General features: G+C 45.6%; 1 pseudogene; it reads right to left on the reverse strand.

Annotated features, from left to right (window-relative positions):
- Positions 1-628: 628 nt before the first annotated feature.
- Positions 629-747, reverse strand: LOC134939120 (5S ribosomal RNA; annotated as a pseudogene).
- Between the last annotated feature and the right edge of the window lie 4462 nt (positions 748-5209).

A 5209-nucleotide genomic window follows, 5' to 3' on the forward strand; every position in this document is an offset into this window, starting at 1 on the left:
ACAACTGGACACAATTAGAAGACAAAACTGAGTAAAATCAAACAGTCATAGAGGAAGGAGGGCCCTGCTCGCAAGCTTACAAGTCATATGTGTAGGAACAATGTAAAAGAAAAAGAAGACTCTTGTGTGGGCGCACTCTTATTATAATTAGTGGTGAGAGAATATGATTATTAGTGAATTAAGAGCATAATTTTTAATAGTTGCATAAAATTAACTTAGTATCCAACAGTTACAAAACTCCACATGAAAAATAAGGAAAGAACACCTTCTTAAAAATGAAGGGTATGTTCTGGTTTATCTATATCCATTATAGATTGCTGAGGGACTACAGACATCAACAGCCGTATCTCATCACACCAGTCCAAGCAATGCTTGTATTTAATGAAACCTAAATTGGTTAGAGACTCAGATGGAAATTTAGGACCTTTTATATCCGTTACCCATCATCCTCATTAGTGCTTATAAGGTATTCACATTTGAGAGGCAAGAAATGAATAGTTATCCTTGGGCCTATTTAATATAAATATGTTCAATAAATAAACCCAGGCACAAGGTTGAGATTAAGTAAGAAAGAAGAAAATAGTGGTGATCCTGCTGTTAGTGCTAAGTCAGGGTTGATTTTAGTGTCAAACTACTACACTTAGTATTCCCTGGGGGTCACCCTTCCAGGTACTGGCCAGGCCCAACACTGTTTAGCTTCCAAGATCAGAAGAGATTGGGCGTGTACAATGTGGTATGATAGTAGAAAAATAGACACGAATCCTGACGCACTAATGAGAGTGCTCCTGAAATAATACTATTTCAAGCTCTGCTTGAAGGAAGAGTGGTATAAAGGAGGAATTACAAGATTGTGAAGCGTGGATCTGCTGTCCGCGTTAGACAGAGAATATCCTCTGAATCCCGGATGAGAGTCCACAAAGTAGGAAATGGATTGCAACAGTTTCCTGGGTATAATGGTATGTGACACTAATGAAGATTAATAACCTTATCGTGGTGGGTACACTCAAAATGATATTGTGATTAAAGATATATGGTGAAATTACTACTGACCGTCTCCCCAAAAAATGTTTTATCAGTGAAATATCAATAATATCATGGTTATCATTATGTAGAAATCGTGCACATACTCAGAAAGGTGAATACAAAGGGCATCATATTGTCATATCATGCGCATGTATATTTAATTTATGGCAGCTGTCAATAGACAGAGTAAATCATATAAATCAGCCAAGATAGAAAATCCATAAATGCCCTAAAAGAGAGGAAAGAATGTAAGCTTCCGCAGAGTACTGGTACTACTATTACAATTGGTTTCAGATATATAATACAGTGAATATTCTCTATTGGAAATAAATATTAAAGGAATACCAGTTACCACCCAAGTCATATATGTACCAAGCTTTTTTGTAAATAGGTCCAGGCGTTCGGGAGTTATGCTGTCTCCTGAAATACTCTGTGCTGCTGTCCCACGCCTAGGGGTGTCTATCCCCCACAGTGTTTGTTCCCAGATTGTAAGTAAGATGTGTACCAAGTTTGGTGTAAAGTGCTCCAGGCCTTCCACAGTTACGCTGCCTGCTGACATACTCTGTGCTGCTGTCCCACCCCTAGGGGTGCAAGGGGTGTCTGACCCCACAGTGTTTGTTTCCAGAGTGAAAGTCATATGTGTACCAAGTTTGGTGTAAACTGCTGCAGGCATTCCAGAGTTATGCTGTCTGCTAAAATACTCAGTGCTGCTGTCTCACCCCTAGGGGTGTCTTCCCCCCCACAGTGTTTGTTTCCAGAGTGTAATACAGTTGTGTACCAATTTTGGAGTACATGGGTCCAGCAATTCCTGAGTTACACCGTCTCCTGATATACTCTGTGCTGCTGTCCCACCCCCTAGGGCAGGGGTGGGCTATTCATTTCTATAGGGGGCCACATAGGGGGCCACATGAAAAATCTGAACTGTGTTGGAGGGCCGAACCAATGATAACTTGAACTTAATTATGCTCAATATATAATAAAAGCACAAACCTACTTTTTAATGTCATTTTTTTCTGCTATTGGCTTGTAATGTGCACTGTATGACGGGGTGTGGCATGGAAGGTCGACAGTAACTAGGTCGACAATGTCTAGGTCAACCACTATTGGTCGACAGTAACTAGGTCGACATGGTCTTTAGGTCGACATGTTCTAGGTCGACAGGTCAAAAGGTCGACATGAGTTTTTTTTGTTTTTTTTTTGGTGTCGTTTTCTTCGTAAAGTGACCGGGAACCCTAATTAGTGCACCGGGCCCCCTCGCATGGCTCGCTTCGCTCGCCATGCTTCAGGCAAGGTGTCTTCGCTTCGCTCAGCACAGATTACCGTTCCAATCGTAGTCCACGTGGATCGTTAAGTATGAAAAGGTTCAAAATAAGAAAAAAATAAGAATTTACTCACCGGTAATTCTATTTCTCGTAGTCCGTAGTGGATGCTGGGAACTCCGTAAGGACCATGGGGAATAGCGGGCTCCGAAGGAGGCTGGGCACTCCAGAAAGATCTTAGACTACCTGGTGTGCACTGGCTCCTCCCACTATGACCCTCCTCCAAGCCTCAGTTAGGACACCGTGCCCGGACGAGCGTACACAATAAGGAAGGATTTTGAATCCCGGGTAAGACTCATACCAGCCACACCAATCACACCGTATAACTCGTGATATGAAACCCAGTTAACAGTATGAAACAACCGAGCCTCTCAACAGATGGCTCAACAATAACCCGATTTAGTTAACAATAACTACGTACAAGTATTGCAGATACACCGCACTTGGGACGGGCGCCCAGCATCCACTACAGACTACGAGAAATAGAATTACCGGTGAGTAAATTCTTATTTTCTCTGACGTCCTAGTGGATGCTGGGAACTCCGTAAGGACCATGGGGATTATACCAAAGCTCCCAAACGGGCGGGAGAGTGCGGATGACTCTGCAACACCGAATGAGAGAACTCCAGGTCCTCCTCAGCCAGGGTATCAAATTTATAGAATTTTGCAAACGTGTTTGCCCCTGACCAAGTAGCAGCTCGGCAAAGCTGTAAAGCCGAGACCCCTCGGGCAGCCGCCCAAGATGAGCCCACCTTCCTTGTGGAATGGGCATTGACAGATTTTGGCTGTGGCAGGCCTGCCACAGAATGTGCAAGCTTAATTGTACTACAAATCCAACGAGCAATAGTCGGCTTAGAAGCAGGAGCACCCAGCTTGTTGGGTGCATATAGGATAAACAGCGAGTCAGATTTTCTGACTCCAGCCGTCCTGGAAACATATATTTTCAGGGCCCTGACACGTCTAACAACTTGGAGTCCTCCAAGTCCCTAGTAGCCGCAGGCACCACAATAGGCTGGTTCAGGTGAAACGCTGACACCACCTTAGGGAGAAACTGGGGACGAGTCCTCAATTCTGCCCTATCCATATGGAAAATCAGATAAGGGCTTTTACAGGACAAAGCCGCCAATTCTGATACTCGCCTGGCCGAAGCCAAGGCCAATAACATGACCACCTTCCACGTGAGATATTTCAGATCCACGGTTTTTAGTGGTACAAACCAATGTGATTTTAAGAAACTCAACACCACGTTGAGATCCCAAGGTGCCACAGGGGGCACAAACGGGGGCTGAATATGCAGCACTCCCTTTACAAAAGTCTGATCTTCAGGTACTGAAGCTAGTTCTTTTTGAAAGAAAATCGACAGAGCCGAGATCTGTACCTTAATGGAGCCCAGTTTTAGGCCCATATTCACTCCTGCTTGCAGGAAATGCAGAAATCGACCTAGTTGAAATTCCTCTGTTGGGGCCTTTTCGGCCTCACACCATGCAACATACTTCCGCCATATGCGGTGATAATGATTTGCTGTAACCTCTTTCCTGGCTTTAATAAGCGTAGGAATGACTTCCTCCGGAATGCCCTTTTCCTTCAGGATCCGGCGTTCAACCGCCATGCCGTCAAACGCAGCCGCGGTAAGTTTTGGAACAGACAGGGCCCCTGCTGCCGCAGGTCCTGTCTGAGCGGCAGAGGCCATGGGTCCTCTGATATAATTTTTTGAAGTTCTGGGTACCAAGCTCTTCTTGGCCAATCCGGAACCACGAGTATCGTTCTTACTCCTCGCCGCCTTATTATTATTCTCAATACCTTTGGTATGAGGGGCAGAGGAGGGAACACATAAAACGACTGGTACACCCACGGTGTTACCAGAGCGTCCTGTCTGCTGAGAAGATCAGCTTCCCAGTTGTCCACTCCGGAAATGAACACTGTTGACAGTGCGAACACATGATTTTCCGTCCATCGGAGAATCCTTGTGGCTTTTGCCATCGCCATCCTGTTTCTTGTGTCGCCCTGTTGGTTTACATGGGCGACCGCCGTGATGTTGTCTGATTGGATCAGTACGGGCTGGTTTTGAAGCAGAGGCCTTGCCTGTGTAGAGAAGTCACCTGACTTGACCAAAGTCCTTGGAATTTTCTTCCCTGTGTGACTGCCCCCAGCCTCAAAGGCTGGCCTCCATGGTCACTAGGACCTAGTCCAGTATGTCGAACCTGCGGCCCTCCTTAAGATGGGCACTCTGCAGCCACCATTTTAGAGATACCCTGGTCCTTGGAGACAGGGTTATCAGCCGATGCATTTGAAGATGCGATCCGGACCACTTGTCCAACAGGTCCCACTGAAAAGTTCTTGCATGGAACCTGCCGAATGGGATTGCTTCGTAGGAAGCTACCCTTTTTCCCAGGATTCGCGTGCAATGATGCACCGATACCTGTTTTGGCTTCAGGAGGTCTCTGACTAGAGATGACAGCTCCTTGGCTTTCTCCTCCCGGAGAAACACTTATTTCTGGTCTGTGTCCAGAACCATCCCCAGGAACAGTAGACGTGTCATAGGAACCAGCTGTGACTTTGGACTGTTTAGAATCCAACTCTGCTGTTGTAGCACTTTCCAAAATAGTGCTACCCCGACTAGCAACTGCTCCTTGGACCTCGCCCTTATAAGGAGATTGTCCAAGTACGGGATAATTAAAACTCCCTTTTTTCGAAGGAGTATCATCATTTCGGCCATTACCCCGGTAAACACCCTCGGTGCCTTGTACAGTCCTGTCTGGACTTGGTAATGGTAATCCTGTACCACAAATCTGAGGTACTTCTGGCGAGGATGGTAAATGGGGACATGCAGGTAAGCATCCTTGATGTCCTGGGATACCATGTAATCC

This window comes from Pseudophryne corroboree, chromosome 6 (genome assembly GCF_028390025.1).
Source record: "Pseudophryne corroboree isolate aPseCor3 chromosome 6, aPseCor3.hap2, whole genome shotgun sequence".
In the NCBI taxonomy this organism is placed as follows: Eukaryota; Metazoa; Chordata; class Amphibia; order Anura; family Myobatrachidae; genus Pseudophryne; species Pseudophryne corroboree.